At 37.2% G+C, this 17,810-nt stretch overlaps 1 pseudogene; it reads left to right on the top strand.

Moving 5' to 3' along the window:
• The first annotated feature begins 7,227 nt into the window (after positions 1-7,227).
• Positions 7,228-8,303, top strand: LOC144706606 (secreted RxLR effector protein 161-like; annotated as a pseudogene).
• Positions 8,304-17,810: the final 9,507 nt, after the last annotated feature.

Raw genomic sequence — 17,810 nt, 5'->3', positions numbered from 1 at the left:
GTTCTCACGTCCAGGTTTATCTTTAATCTCTATGTCAAATTCTTGTAAAAGGAGAATCCATCTAATTAACCTAGGTTTTGTTTCTTTTTTATTAAGCAAAAATTTTAAAGCAGAATGGTCAGAAAAAACTATTATTTTACTACCTAAGATATAAGATCGGAATTTTTCAAGGGCAAATACTATAGCAAGCAGTTCTTTTTCAGTTGTAGTGTAATTTACCTGAGCCTCATTTAGTGTTTTGCTTGCATAGTATATCACTACTGGCTTCTTTTCAATTCTCTGTCCCAGCACAGCTCCCACGGCAAAGTCGGATGCATCGCACATTATTTCAAAAGGGAAGTTCCAATTTGGTGCTTGGAGTATAGGTGCTTGAGCTTGTGCTTCCTTAATCTGCAAAAAAGCATTTTTAGCATTATCATCAAATGTAAATTCAGCATTTTTAGAAGTGAGTTGAGTTAGAGGTTTTGCTATTTTTGCAAAGTTTGGAATGAATCTCCTATAGAAGCCAGCATGCCCAAGAAATCCCCTAAGTTCTTTGAGTGTTGTGGGCAGGTCTAGGTTCTGAATTTTTTCCACTTTTGCCCTGTCCACTTTGATTCCATTTTTGCTGATGTGATGGCCCAGCACTATCCCTTCCTTTACCATGAAATGGGACTTCTCCCAATTTAACACCAGGTTGTTCTTGGCACAAATCTGCAAAACTCTTTCAAGATTACTCAAGCAATCGTCAAAAGATGACCCAAAAACAGAAAAATCATCCATAAAAACTTCTAAACCATTGCCAATTAAGTCAGAAAACATGGCTGTCATGCATCTTTGAAAAGTTGCTGGTGCATTGCATAACCCAAAAGGCATTCTTCTAAATGCAAAAGTTCCTACTGGGCATGTAAAAGTCGTTTTTACTTGACCAACTTCATCAATTTCGATTTGATTATAACCCGAATATCCATCAAGAAAACAATAATATTCATGTCCAGCTAATCTTTCTAAAATTTGATCAATAAATGGCAATGGGTAATGATCTTTCTTTGTGACAGCATTCAATTTCCTATAATCTATACATATTCTCCAACTAGAGGCAACTCTTGTTTGCACTTCTTCACCTTTGTCATTTTTTACAACGGTTAACCCCGTTTTCTTTGGCACCACATGAATTGGGCTAACCCATGGGCTGTCTGATATAGCATAAATGAATCCAGCATCTAGCCATTTCATGATTTCTGTCTTAACAATTTCAGCCATAATTGGGTTAAGTTTCCTTTATGTTGCCTTATAGACTTAGAATTTTCTTCCAAGAAAATTCTATGTCTACAAGTATTTGGGTTGATACCCTTAATATCACTTAACCTCCATCCAAGAGCATGATCATGGCTTGATAAAGAAGTGAATAATTTCTTTTCTTCATCAGCTGAAAGGGATGATGATATTATTACAGGTTTACTATTACCTTGCTCTAAAAAATAATATTTTAGGCATGAAGGTAATGGTTTCAATTCAATTTCAGAATGCAACCCTAATGGTGAGATGCTTGAATTCTTAGAACGCAAAACCTGCATATCACTATCAACAAGAAATACTTCTTCTATACCTTGATTCAAATCATCAAAATAATACCCGCCATTCTCAAAATCATCATAAGGTGAACACAAATCATGGAAAGGTAAATTATCCTCTATTTTCTCATCCTCCACTAACTCAACAAAACAAATGTCATTCCTAGTATCCCGGGGTCTTTTCATTAGTTTTGGAATTGAAATCTCAATAGTTTCATTTCCTACTTTCATGGTGACCACTCCTGTATCAAAATCGGCATTAACTCTTGCGGTGGCTAAAAAAGGTCTTCCCAAAATTATAGGAGCATGACAAAGTTTTCCTACTATTTGAATATCTACAACAATAAAATCCACTGGGAATTTATATCCAGCAACCTGTACAATCACATCTTCCACTACCCCATATGGTTCTCTAATTGATCCATCCGCCAATTGTAACTCAATCGCAATCGGCTCTAAATCTCCAAATTTAAATTTATCATATAAGGCTTTTGGCATTATATTGACACTAGCACCAGTATCTAATAATGATTTACTAAATACTAGTCCTCCTATCTCACATTTAATCAAAGGAGCTCCTGGATCTTTCTTCTTTATGGGAATATTTGCGGAAATGACCGCACTTATGGTTTCGGATAATTGTATCCTTGTCTTTTTCCTAGTAGGAGTGCATAGTTCCTTAACATATTTTGCATATGCAGGAATATGCTGGATGGCTTCAGTTATGGGTATAGTGATGGTAGCATTCTTGAATAACTCAATCAAATTGTCATTAGTGGGTTTTTGCTTAGAAGATTTCAATGCACTAGGAAAGGGTATTGGTGGAGCATAGGCCTTGGGGTTAGGATCTAATGTCTTCTTTTCCTCTCTCTCACCTGTGTTCTGTCCTCCAATTTCTTCATCCTCATCCTTTTCTTGATCATCTTCAACCACTAAATTATCACCCGCTAATTTATCATCATCCACTTTTTCTATGATTTTTCCATTCCTAAGTTTAGATATTGCATTCACTTTTTCACTATTAGCATTTATTTCTAGGGGGTCATGTGTATATTCATAAAAGGAATCAGAAAATGTGCTATTGGAACTATCATTATCAATAATAGAAGAGATATTTCTAGGATTAATAAGAGGTTGAGTAGGAAGTTGACCTGAATTTTCCATCTTAGGAATTGTTTCTTCTATAGTACCTTGAGTTCTCATGTTGGCTGGATTCCATCTAGCTTCTTGATTTCTTTCTAGCAACTCCATCCTTCTCATCATGAGTTGCCTTTCTTCTTCATATCTCTTTTCCTTGCTTCATTATCCACCTGCATTTTTTTCAACATTTCTATTATAGAGGCGTTATTTTGATCAAAACCTTGATTTTGTTGAGATTGATAGGGCTGGTAATTGTTCACGGTATGATCTTGATTTTGAGGAGGTAGTCTGGGCTTGAACTGTTGCCTCTGTTGGTATGGATTACTGTTTCCATTGCTCCATTGTTGCTGCCCAAATGATGATTTTTGTTGCCATTGAGATGGCCCTGCTTGCTGTCCTCCTACAACATTCAAATCTTCTAATTGTGAAGGGTTAGTATAATCCAAATTAGAACTTGACCCACCCTGATGAGGCAACCCAACACTATTAACTGATTGAACTTGCTTAAAAGGAGCCAAAGCATCACTTAAAATACACTTAAAATTTTCAGCAATATCCACTAATGACTCTTTCATTTCTCTTTCAAGTTTTCAATCCTTTTTCATCGTCCATACCTTTTGCTTCAAGAATTCCACCTCGTTTCCCAGGTGTATCTCTGGCATTGTATGTGCAACTTTGCCTAAATGCCCAATCCTCCACAAGATCCTCCAAGATCTTAAAGGATTGATCTGCCCTAGTGTTAATGAAACTACCTCCACTAGCTATATCTATCAATTGTTTATCTTGATAGTCTAATCCCCCATAGAAAATTTGTGCTAACTCATAATCAGGGATTCCATGATGAGGACACTTTCTGATTAATGATATAAAGCGTTCCCAAGCTTCACCTAAAGTGTCATTTCCTTGACAGAAATCTCTTATAGCTTTCTTTAATGCATTAGTTTTACCATATGAAAAATATTTATTAAGAAAGCATGATTGTAATTCATTCCATGATTTAAATTCTTTACCAGTCCCCATGAACCACTCATGAGCTCTTTCCTTTAATGCAAATTGGAAGAGTTGGAGCTTGATAAAGTCATGCGGTACACCTGCAAAATGGTAAGCTCCACAAAAATTAGAAAAACGATCCAAAAAATTATAAGGCTCTTCCGTGATAAAACCATGAAAAGTGGGCAATTGATTGATCATTGCAGGATCCACTTTGAAATTAGCATTTCCAGGCAGTGAAGCTGAAATTCTAGTGAAGGCTCTGTACTCTTTGGGAGCAGCCATCTCCCTTAAAGTTCTTCCTCCTTGATCCACATTTTCTTCTTTTTCGTCTTCCAATACTCTTCTTCTTTCGTCTTCCATTTCGTCTTCGAATGTCACCTTCGTCTTCCCTCTGCTGCTTTGCTGTTCAATGTCCTCCACTAACTGAGGTAGAAGAGATCTTCTACCGTTCATGTAACAGAAACTCAAAAGAAACTGTTAACCTTCCAGTGAACTCAAAAGAATTTAAAAGAATAGCACAAATCTTTAGAATTGACAATTAATATCAAGAAAATGAATGAATCTTGAAAAAAATTTTAAACTCAATTGACTATTTCAGACAGTTCAGAAACAGAGTTCCTCTGTATCAGAATTGTCTCAGAAATCTTGTAATCACTGTGCCTCCCCGGCAACGGCGCCAATTGATAAGCCTAAAATTTGCGGTGTTTTAATCCCTAATTTGTCGTTGTTTTCTTAGGCTTATGCAATAAAATTTGTAATTCCTTCCTCAATTAAGATTTTAGTATAATGCTGAGTAAGGAGTCGAACCCTAGAGAGGCAGTTTTGCAAGAAATTCTGATTGACTTAGTGAAATTGAGAAGGTTTTAGTTTAAACACTAGAAGAGAGAGAAAGTTAAGGAAGTTTATGGAGTTTTTATGATTTAGGTATTAAAATGATGGAATTTTTGGATGAATTTTTGTGTGGAAGTTTGAATTGATGAGAATTGAAGAACTGTAACTTGAATTTTTTGAATTCTAGAGAGAGAAAGTGAAGTTTAACCTAGAGAGAGAAAGTGCATGAAATTTGGGGATTTTTTCCCTAACAGTCAGATCTGTCAATATTTACAGATCTAAATGATAGGAATTGTTGAAATATGATGAAATCTAACTTCTAGGATAGAAATTTTGGCTCCTAAACAGAGATCCTATGCTTCTCCCTCAAAATCAATGATTCTAGGGCATATATCTTTCGCCTATGCCTTGGCGTGTTAGAACGTCTAAAAATCACAGATCTGAGAGGTGTGAAGACTTACAAGACTCTGAGGCTCCAATCCGAATTTGAACTGCTGAATCAAGCTGTGTCCTCCTGGCCAATTGTATTGGAGCTCAAAACAAAGTTCAAATTTCTCCACCTTCCTGAGCCCAATTTATAGTGTTCTTGGCTCAGAAAGGTGGTTACCAATATTACAAACAAACCCTGAAAATTTCAGGTCATTTGGAAATCAGGATGAAAAGTTATGATTTTTTGAAGTTTTTAGGCTTGATTTTCTCTCTCCTCTGGTCGAACGGTTAGAGAATCCACGTGGCGCGCTCCGATTGGCCGCATGTTTTTTTTCTTTTCTCAAGCGCTAAAGCGCCAAAATTCGCCACGCACCCTGTGTAACAGAATGCATACAGCGCATGGTGAGTTTAATTCGCACGTAATATATGACTACAAAGCGCCAATGCCTCCAATTGCGCCACGTGCCCTCTGTGCGTGGCGCGCATCACGCACAGAGGAGAAAATGATTTTTTTAATTCAAAAAACCTATTTACTCCGCTTTGTAACAGTAATCGGCGACGTATGGCGCTGCGGCCGCCACACCCAAAAAAATTCAAAGAAAAATAGAAATTCGCCTGAAATTTATAAAAACCCTTTGCGGCTTTTAAACCTGAAAAATGCCCTTAAAAGTCCGAAAATTGGATAAATACGCCTGTGATCAATTAAAAATCCGAGTGATTTTTCAATGAATTAAATTTATTTTTGGCTCTAAATCACTCCAAAAAAATCTGAAAAAATCAGGAAAAATCAGAAAAATTATTAGAAAACATTTCCAATTGAAATAAATTCATTAGAAAATATATTTCTACTTAAAAAATCATTTTTCCTAAAAACAAAATCCAGAAAATTGTGCATAATTAATTAAAAGTTCATGAAATTATATAAAATCAAATTTTTTAGAAATTGCTTATCTTTTTAATATGATAACATGCAATATGGATCTTTTAGATAAAAATTTCTTATAAAATCCCTGATTTTGCATGATAAAATTGCATGTTATCACAACACCGCACTTCGGCGCACGCATGTACGACAGTAGGACTTTCACGCATCATCGTCATCATTTATACCTATCCGTCAGCATTCTCAAACGACACTGCCCGTCTTCGATACCGAGCTGCTACCCTCGGTGTCGACCGCACGACATGTTGACGACGTCCGGCATCACCTTGTGTCCCAATAGAATACTGATATTTAGTTGTTTTCAAGTAAATGCAGATTGGTGGTAGTTGGTTGCCTCTTACTACTAAAACACTGTGATTTGCTTTCATGTTAGACGTAGAAGACTAGATTTAAAATGCATTTCTTAGAGCCAAACACTGGGATCTGGTGGTATGATCAACACGTATCACCGAGAACCCTTTGCACTTATAAAATTCAAACCACTGTGATATGGAAGCATCTAAGCTGCCAAAACTTTGCAATTAAGCTGCTTTGTTCGAGGCAGAACAACATGATTTGGTGGCCTGGTAAGGCGCAGCAGACAAAGTTCAGGATCCTTTTGAAAACAAATACAAAACGGTGCGATTTGGTGGCCATTAGAATGCCCAACTGTGTGATTTCTCAGCTCTTATAAAGGTAGAACACTGGGAGGTTATTCCTTCAATAATGTCAGAGCGCAACACTAGGCTTTCGTGGCCTTTTGAATGCCTAAACAATGCGTTTTGGCTTGTCATTTAGAAGCAAAACATTGGGAGTTTCTTGCTCGAGTGATAGTAGAACAGAACTGTGGCATGTGGTGGCCTTTTGAATAACCAAACAATGTAATTTTGCTGGTGCTTTGGAGGCACGATTCTAGGATATGCTTGCCCCGATAATAAGAAAACATAACATTGGGAATTGTTAGGCACATTTAGCGAAGATCAGTTTGATTCAGAAGCCATGTGTCCAAATAGAACACCGAGATTTAGTTGTTTTCAAGTAAATGCAGACGGGTCGTAGTTGGTTGCCTCTTAATACCCAAGCAGTGTGATTTGCTTTCATATTACACGTAGAATACTAGATTTAAAATGCGTTTTTTAGCGCCATACTTTGGGATCTGGTGGTATGATCAACACGTGAACACCAAGAACCAGTCGCCTTTATAAAATTCAAAATGTTGTGATATGGTAGCGTTTAGGCTGCCAAAACTCTGCAATTTAGCTGCTTTGTTCGAGGCAGAACAACATGATTTAGCTTGGTAAGGCGCAGCACACAGAGATCGGGATCCTTTTGAAAACAAATGGAAAATGATGCGATTAAATGGCCTTTAGAATGCCCAAGCAGTGCAATTTCTCTACTCTTAGAAAGGTAGAACACTGGGAGGTTATTGCTCCAATAAATCTGATACTACTCTTTTTATTATGAGAAAGAATAAGGATATGATAGTAGTTCAGATTTATGTTGATGACATCATTTGTGGATCAAATAATAAGTTATTATGTCAAACCTTTGCTCATGAAGTGCAAAGTGAGTTTGAAATGAGTATGATGGGAGAGTTGAATTCTTTCTTGGATTGCAAATAAACAATCCAAAAGGGGGATATATGTTTCACAAGAAAAATATGTGAGAGATATGCTTAAAAAAATTAACTTCTCCGAACTACACCTATGGGAAGTTTGGTTACTTGAGACAAAGATGAAAAAGGTAAGAGGGTTAATCAAAAACTATATAGAGGAATGATTGGCTCTCTTTTATATCTCACTGCTAGTAGACCTGACATCTTATTTAGTGTTTGTCTTTGTGCTAGATTTCAAAGTGATCCTAAAGAATCACATCTCACAGCAGTTAAAAGAATTTTTAGATATCTTATTGGATCTACAGATTTAAATCTTTGGTTTCCTAAAAATAATGAAATATCAGTCAAAGCTTATTGTGATTCTGACTTTGCTGGTTGTCAAGTTGAAAGGAAAAGTACAAGTGGGTCATGTCTCTTTGTTAATGGGTGTCTTGTTTCCTAGAGTTCTAAAAAACAAAATTCAGTAGCACTATCCACAACTAAAGCTGAGTATATTTATGGTGGTGTATGTGTAGCTCAAGTCATGTGGATCAAGAATCAACTTGAAGATTATGGTATTTCCTATTCAAAAATTCCTGCTTTTTGTGATAATACTAGTGCAATTAATATTGCAAGTAATCCTGTAGCTAATTCTAGGACAAAACACATTGAAATTAAACGTCATTTTATTCGTGATCATGTTAGTAAAGGCAATATTGAGTTGAAGTTTATTAACATTTCAAATCAAATTGCTGACATATTTACAAAACCAATAACTGGGGAAAGGTTTAACTTTCTACTCACAGAACTTGGTTTGATGAAATCTAGTGATGCATGCTGATCAAGAGGTGATTGAATGATCTAAACCAAAATACGATTTTTTTTTGTGGAGGAGGAAAATTATTCCGAATTCACTTGATGTTTTTGGGAAATGATGACTGGAGAGCAGAGCCATTTTTGTTATTTCTTTGTATAATTTTTTTTCTCATAGTTTTTCGAACTATCAAATATATATATATATATACTTCTTTTATTTTTTTTTCGTTGAGGTACATGTTGAATTAAGTTTTTTCTTTTTTTTTTATTTTTTGCAGTCACCATCAATTTTTTATATATCAATTATTTTTACGACTCTGGCTCAATTGCTCTACCAAAATAAACTTCTGATCCCTCGATTCTTTTACGTTGTTTTCACCTATTTTTTTGAAGATTTTAAAAGGGGGAGAAGAATTTAAAACAAGGAAGCACAAAGATAGATGCAGATGTTGGTTAAAATTCAAAATATTGAAAATCATCAAAAAGGGGGAGATTGTTGGATCTTCATGAGAATAAAACCTTTATCAGGTAAGTTGATATTTTATGATTTATCAACATTTTGAATTTAATGAGTATTTAATCCTTCTTGATGCAAGTTATTAGAGAAAATAAAATAACACTATTATTTGATTTTATAAATAATATTATTTTATCAATGAAAAATTGGCTTAAAAATATTAAATAAATATGTAAGTTTGTTTGGGTTTTGAACTCAAGACCTCTCAAGAGTTTGTTTTAAAAAGGAGGGCCTTTAACCATTCCTCCCACTTTATCTTTTTGATATAAAAGAAACAATTATATATATAATACCTTGGTGTAATACGACGACGGTCGGGATCGATCGGCAAGTATTACGTCACAGGAAAAAAAGACGATGAGTGGTTTCGTAGTTAAATGAATGAATGTCGAGTTGGGAGAGTTCCTGTTAAATGAGCAATATGCGGACAACACGGACAGGGATGGAAGTCGATACCAATCACTAAACAAGATATTGATCCGGATTAAACTCCCAATGACCCGTTGGACCAACTAAGACGTCTAAGGAGCGAGGGGCATTTGACGGCCCGAAGATGTTCGACGCCTAAGGATCCCCGATTAATCTTCAACCACAAAGAAGAAACCTATCTCTCGACAATGGTAGCTATCCTATAATGATTATCGGAATAAAGCAACGCAGAGGAAGAGATCGCGAAAGACGGCACTAGAGACAGGTAATAATACTGGAAGTAATGGAGGGGAGACGGAGAGGTACCTGATTTGACGATAGTCCACGGCGTGGGAAGCAACGTAGTTGACCGATGGACAAGGGTGAGTCGACAGCAGGATGGCGGCGGACGACGGCGGCGGATGGTGCGAGACCTCCGAGTGGAAGGTTTCTTGAAAATAACCATCCAAGAAGGTTGTGATAGAGCGGCATTTCTTGACCTTCTTGGAGGGCTCTTGGAGAGTGCTGGACGAATCTTTGATGGATCTTGGTGGAGGGCGATGGCGCCGGCGCACGACGGTGGCGGCGGGGACGATAGCCTCCAAGAAGAGGTTTCTTGAAAACAACCACCCAAGGAGACTGTGATAGAGGGGCGTTTCTTGATCTTCTTGGAGGGATCTTGGAGAGTTCTGGGCGAATCTTGGCTGGATCTTGGTGGAGGGCGATGATGACGGTGGATGATGATGGCGGCAGGGACGATAGCCTCCAAGAAGAGGTTTCTTGGACATTTCTTGGGGCCTAACAACCCAAGATTCCCAAGGAGAGGGTGTTCTTGGTCTGTAGAGGGGTGGTTCTTGGAGGCGGTTGGTGGAATCTTGGGGAGGAACGACGGCGACGCGTACCCGAAGTGATCTCGACGGTGGCGGTTGACGACACTTCTCCCTTGATGACGCTTTCTTGAATCCTGGAGACCCTTCGGAGTGATCTCAACGGAGGACTTCTTGGCTTCAAGAAAAGAACGGCTTCTTGAATCTTTAAGCAACCCGGAGTGATCTCAACGGGTCATTGAAACACGACGCCACGGAGGGATCTCGACGTGGGCGAGGCTAGCCAACCCTCTCTACACGCTAACTCAATATGGTGGAGACAAGAGTTGGAAACTTTCTTCAACAAATGACTCAACCTTCACTTGGGCATGCTATCCCCTTATATAATGACGATAGGTGCCAAGTGAGAACGTGTGGGAGGACAAACCGTCGCGAGACGTGGTTCGGCCTCTCCTTACGATTGAAAATAAAATGAAAATAAAGAAACAGGACAAGGACAAGGCCCAACACCGGCCCAGTTCATGAAATCCAAGAACGAAAAAGACAAAACAAACAAATAAAAGGGAAGATAAGATGCTTTACGCGAAGTACTTAAACTCCATGTCGCGAGCATCGGCACGAGCAGCTTGTCGTGGTTGGAGACGTCCGGGCTTGGTGTCCGCTGGATGGTCCTCCATCATACCTTTTTTGGCCCATTAGGTTGAAAGGACTATAAAAGACCTGTTTTGGAAAACGTGCTCACTTTTTGGGCACCCACTCTCTCTCCAATAGTTTGTGCTCACCTTGAGATCTGAGATCTGTTCTTACTTGAGGGCTTCAAGCTTCAAGAAATTGGAGCTTTGTTGGTGGAGTGATTCAACATTCACTCTTGGGGATCTGAATTCAGAAATACTGGTGAGATTGCTTCATACTAAGTGCTCTTGATTTATTTTTTTTAAATCCCAATTCCTGAGATATTGGTTAATTGATTCAATCCTGATAATCTTCTTGAGAATATAATAATACTTCCAACTTGTGATCTATAGCTTGGATCGAAATTCTGCCATTAGTAATTCAGATTAGTCATCACTCATTTTATAATTCTTGATTCTCCAAGCTGGAGTTCAAAATTGAATATTCAAATAGATCTTACTATTCCGAAATCTGAAATTGAAAATTTTAATTTGACTCTTGATTCTTTATTCTGTAATTCAGAATTGGGTATTTGAATTTTTTGGTGGATCACTGATCTGAAATTTGAATTTATTTTTAAGCCAGAAACCTTAATTGAAAGTAGAAATTGATTTCCTAATTCGATTAAAAAATTATTGATTCAATATCTGGACGACTGAGATGATTATACAGATTTAATGATCGGTTATCTATTATGAAATACATCCTTGTTAAATCGACTTTGTAATAATTGATTGGTTATTAATCATTGATCTTATCCATATCGAATTTGCTTGCCTGCATCAAGTCAGAGCATTCATCTAATTTGATCATAACACATAATTTCATTTGGTGTTACCTATTAGTTGAATTTAATCACTCCATATCAATTCAATTAAACTGGTTGTGACCGTACTCTTCAACTGATTTTATTTATATTTGTTAATCCAGCTCCATCATAAATTTGATTAAAAATTGATCATATTTGTTTTGGTCATTGATTTGATAATATTTCATCTCATCTGGTATACCTAATTTGTTTGGTAATTTCATCAATTATAACCTTGATTGGCATCAACCAACATTATTTTTCTCTTAAAAAGTAAATTGAAATCGATTACATCCATTATTATAAATTGATCTCATTTAATTCTAAAGATTGATTTCAATTGATAATAGTTGATGTTACCACTTATTTAATCATAGCTGATCACATCCAATATATCCAGTTGGTTTGATCACTTTGTGATCAAAAGTTGATCAATCAGTAAAATCGACTTGACTTTGACTTTCTCAATTACTTTTGATTATTCATAACGGATCGAATACGATTAAGACAATTGAAGTAAATTGAGATTGTTATTTGATTTTGTTTGATCATATTGAGCTTACAAGATTTGACTTGTATTATTGAATTGAATTTGAATTTCCATCAGATTTCATTCTGCGATTCTGATTTGATTGAAATTGATTATTCAGATTCAATATTTGATCCATATTACATTACATAATATCAAACTGAACTTGATTTTAAGTGACTTATAATTCTGCCACTCTCAATTTGATAGTATAATGTCTTTTGATAAATTTAATTAGGAAATATATTTGGACTGAAATTGGTGAACCTTAGAAGTTAGTGTGTTGACCAAGGGTCAACTAGGGAAGACTAGGTCTTTGTTCTATTGCAGGTAGGTGGTCACTGAGGCTGAGAAGATTAGCTTGGGTCAGGACAAGGAGGGTTGACGTTAGGAGCTCTGTGGCGGTGTTGTAGGAGACGTCTCTAGTTTTCTTATTCTTGACTTAAGTGTAATTGTAAGGCGAGAGTGACGCTCACCCTGCATATAGTGAATTGCGGTTTTTTATAGGACTTTCACTGGGCCTTTGAGCCTGTGCCTGTTCTGAGATCTAGACGATCTCCCCCGGCTGCATTGAGGGCACTTGTGCCCCCAAGCAGGGTAAAAGACTGTGTTAAGGTGAGAAGAGTGGTTAAAAGACTATTAAACAAGGAATTTTGAAAAGTAAAATAGATAACATAAATACAAAAGTAGACTAATTCACCCCCCTCTTAGTCTTCAATTAGTATCAGAGCTAGTACTTGCATTATTGACTATTAGTGGTCGGCAAGTCCTATAGAGATGGGAGGTGATCATTATACTTTATTGCCACCTACATTAGATGGCACGAACTATGGCATTTGGAAACTTAGGATGCAGGCCTATGCTATGGGAAAGAAGCTTGCAGTATGGAGTATGATGGTGAAGGGAATTAAGAAACCATTTGATTAATATACTATAGAGGAATTAAAACATAATGGAGCAGCAAGAAATCTTATATTTGGTACTGTGAATACTAACATTTTTCATCAGGTTTCAAGCTGTGAGACAGCCAAGGAAATATGGGACAAAATTCAAATTGCCCATGAGAAGGGATATCACGAGTGAGAGATACTCAGATGAGAATTTTGGTGAATGATTTTGAATCTTTCAGACAAAAGCCAGGAGAAAATATTCATGACCTAGTGGGTCGATTTAATGCATTAATCAATGCATTAAAGGGTTTGGATAAAGACTATTCATTACTGAATGAAGCAAGAAGAAATGGTGCATCCACTTCTTCTTGTGAAATTAATTCAAAAGCTCTTAAGGCTGAATCAAATGGGTCAAAGAATGAAAGCCTTAATGAATTATGTAAGAGTTTGAATAAGTTGATCAACTTCAAGGGATCAACTCAAGCTCCTAAAGATAATAATTCTTTGTCAGATGAGGAAGAAATAGCTATGATATCTAGAAGGATTGCAAGATTAAGAAGAAAGAAGAGATTCAATCAAAAGAATACTAAAGTTTGCTATGAGTGCAATAGGCCAGGTCATTTTAGAGATGAATGTCCTGAACGAGCAGCAAATGAGAAGAATGAAGAAAAAATGCACAAGAATTCAAAGGACAAGCAGAGAAAGAAGAGAGCATTTAAGGCAACTTGGAGTGAATCAAGTGATGGCAGTTCATCAGAAAGTGACGAGTAAAAGGCAAACATATGCATGATGGCAAAGACAAGAGAGGTATGGTTTCTGTTGATGATGATGCCTTAGATGAATCTAGTGAAATTTTTTTAGAATTGCTTGAGAAGTACAAGAAGAACAAAACTAAAGCTAGGAAATATAAGGAAGAAATTGTTCAGTTGAAAGCAAAACTGTCTTTGATTAATGATGAGATTGAAAGTTATAGAAACTTAAATGCTGATAGTTCAAAAACCTTGAATGAAATGAATGAAAAATTAAAATTACTTTCGAAAAAGAATGATGAATTAATAAATGAGAATTCATCGTTGCATTCAGAAAATTCTTCACTAAAAATTAAAGTTGTAGAATTAAATGATTATTCCAAAGCTTTCATAGTCAACTGTGAATTAAAAAGGAAAAATGAAAATCTTAAGAATGATTTTGAGAGACTGTTAGGAAGCTAGAAAACTTTGAATATGATGTTACATGCTCAGAGATCATTCTATAAGAAGGATGATTTAGGGTTTCAACAAATTCAAGAAAAACAGATTAAGGATAATATCTTACTTTCAGTTTCACTTGATAAGGTTGATAAGCATGACAAAGAGATTTCAAAATCATATGAGTTTAATGAATCTGTGATGCATGTACATGGTTACAAATACTCACATAGTATGATCTTTCTGAAAATATTAAATTTGTGGATAAGACTATATCTGATCAGTTCAAGCAGAACAAGTCTAAGATTTGTTGTGAACAAGAACTATAGGTATTCTCATACTGTCTCTGATGATGATGGATCGATTTTTGTTGATCAAATTCAGACAAAGGATACAAGAAGATATTATAAAGATGAAAGAGAATTTGTGTCTAGAAGGAATTCTTCTTCTAAAATGTATGACGCATACCCTTTTTTTTTTTCTGGAAATGTTAATGATTATCATGAACCATATTATTCTGACTTTACTTGTGGTGGGTGGCATCGTAGAAATAGAAATTTTTGCCAAAACTGAACAATGAGATGGACGGTTGAACCATCATGGTTTCAATCATATTTCCACTAACTATTAGTGTGTGCGCAGGAAAGTCAAAGGATGTTTGGGTCTTGGATAGTGGATGCTCAAGACACATGACTGGAGACAAAGAAAAACTATTAAACATAGTAAAGACTGAAGAAGGCATAGTAACATTTGGAGATAGAAACACTGGAGTCATCAAGGGTATGGGTGAAATTTCTTTTGATAATACAGTTATTATCCGTAACATTTTGTTTGGTCATGGTTTGAATCATAAATGGACCAGCATTAGTCAACTATGTGATAATAAAATGATTGTGTAATTTCATCGTAATGGTTGTAACATCTATGATGAAATCACACATGAGCTATTGTTTAAGGGTGATAGGAAAAAGAATGTGTATGTTGTAGATTTAGATATGATAAAAAATTCTAGAGTGTGTTTGATTAGAAATTATCTTGATAATGATATTGAATTGTGGCATCGAAGGTTAGGACATATTAATTATAAAAACTTAATCAAACTTCACAAGAATGAGTTGGTCAGAGGTCTACCTCCAAATCTTAATACAAAACATGAGATTTGTGAAACCTGTATTAAATCAAAGCACAGTAGATCAAGTTTTAAACCTAAGAACCTAAACTCCACGAAGCAACCTTTTGATTTGTTACACTTAGATCTGTTTGGTTCTAATCAAGTAATGAGTTTAGGTGGTAAACTCTATTGTTTTGTTATTGTTGATGATTTTTCTAGGTTTACATGGGTTTATTTTCTATCTCATAAGAGCAAAACATTTGAAGCTTTCAAAAGTTTTGTTCATAAAACTAAATTTTGTTTTGAACAATGATATAAATATTATTCGTAGTGATCATGGTGGTGAATTTGAAAATTCAAACTTTGATGATCTATGTTCCACCTTAGGTATTACTCATCAATATTCCTCTCCAAGAACACCTGAACAAAATGGTGTTGTTGGAAGGAATAGTCGTACCCTTGTTGAAATGGGCAGGACAATGTAGAAGGAAAATTCACTCCCTGAATATTTCTGGGCAGAAGCAGTCAATACGGCTTGTTATGTTTCTAATCGTGTTCTTATTAGGAAGATTCTTAATAAAACTCCTTATGAGATTTTGGAAAATAAAATTCCAAATATTACATATTTTAAATCTTTTGGTTGTAAGTGTTATGTTTTAAATAATGGCAAAGAAAATCGTAGTAAATTTGATTCTAGAAATATTCAAAAGAACTTTAACAAAAGTTCTAGAGCATATAGAGTTCTTAACAAAAGAACTTTAATTGTTGGGGAGTCTATACATGTTAAGTTTGTTGAAAAGAGAGTTGATAGGAAGGTGAAGTTCACTAGTTATTTTTTTAAGACACTTTGGGTCCTCATGGGAACACAATTGAATGTCTCTACTACGTACCACCCACAAACGGATGGTCAGACCGAGGTTGTCAACCGTAGTATTGGCAATCTATTTAGATTATTAGTTGGTGACAACATTAAAACATGGGATCAAACTTTGTCCCGCGCCGAGTTTTCTTTTAACCACTCGGTGAACCGCACAACCGGGAAAGCTCCTTTCGAAATAGTTTATGGTCAACTTCCGAGGAAACCCCTAGATCTCATTCCATTTGATGCACGTAGTAAATATTCTGATGAAGCATACGATTTTGCTAATGAAATTAGGAACATGCATGATCATATTCATACACGCATATCATCTCTAAACGAGCAATATAAGGCTGTCGCCGACAAAGGACGAAGGTCCAGTATTTTCTCGGAAGGTGAACTAGTGATGGTTAGATTGAGGCCTGAGAGGCACTCTCCAGGGGTCACTACGAAGCTACACGCTCGTAGTGCCGGGCCTTCCAGATAGCCCAAAGAGTCAACGACAATGCATACGTCGTGAGTATTCCTCCAACTCGGGGAATTAGTTCAACCTTTAACGTTAGTGATTTTGTCCGATATCATCCCTTGCCACCCATTGAAGAGCCTCACAGCCACTTGAAACTTGATAGTAATGAGAGTGAGAGAACACACATTCCACTTCCATTACCTACCCTTATGCGGCAAGAAAAGATAGAAACGGTACTGCAGGAGATAATTAACGTTGCAGGGGGTCGAGTGGAACGTATATTTCTTGAACATTGGCAGGGACGGCCTACATCGGACGATACATGGATCACCGAAGAAGATCTATGATGACATCGACCCATTGAAGACATTGTGGAGCTTTGCTTGCCGGAGTCGAGCTCTTCCCTGCCCGGGACGATGATGGGGGACCATCGCACCGATAACGACACAAGACAAGGTCTACCACACCAAGCAGCTCGTGCCGATGTCCGCAACCCCGGATTCAAGTATTCTGGATAATGATTCGTAAGTTTTCTTCATCATTTGGTTTAGTTGTGATTTTCTGAACAATTGGATTGGGCCACTATCTTGGGCCTCGTCCGTTATTTCCTTTTCGTCAAATGTAATGCTTGTAAAGAGGACCTCGTCTTGCGATGGTTTCTGCCTCCACGAACGGCCACTTGGCACCCATCCTCCCTACATAAGGGGATGGCATGCCCAAGTGATGGACAGACTTGAGAAATTTGAAAACGTATCGTTCTTGTCCCGTTCCTTTCCTTTTGAGAGTAGTAGTTAGATTTCTTATTGTGAGATCGTTGAGATCACTCCGTGTCCGTCGATCAACAAAAAGGTTCTTATTACTTTGCTCTTGGAAGATCATTTCAAGATTTGCGTTTCATTGCGGTTATTCATCAAGAACCGCAAGAATCGTTGGAGAAGCTTGGTTCGTCACCCGTCTTTATCGAATCCGACTGACCACGCCGCTCTGGCTGCGCCCAGTTCCTTCCGCACAAGCCCGCGCCAATAGCGTTCTCCTCGGTCGTGCTAGCCTTTGGCGGACCACAGCTAAAGACCACGCAGCCCCGCTGACAGCGCCGCTCAAGGCCGTGCCCAGCCCTATCCGCGTGGCCCCACGCAAACGGCATGCCCCTCGGCCGCACCAATCTTTGGCCGCCCACGGCCACAGCCCCCGCTGCCCACAGATCGCTCCGCACACTGCCATAGATCGCGCTACACGCAGATCGCTCCACCCACGACCA

Source organism: Wolffia australiana, chromosome 8 (assembly GCF_029677425.1).
Source record: "Wolffia australiana isolate 7733 chromosome 8, ASM2967742v1".
NCBI lineage: Eukaryota > Viridiplantae > Streptophyta > Magnoliopsida > Alismatales > Araceae > Wolffia > Wolffia australiana.
The sequence above is the reverse complement of the archived record's forward strand: the minus strand, read 5'-3'. Positions and strand labels throughout refer to the sequence as shown.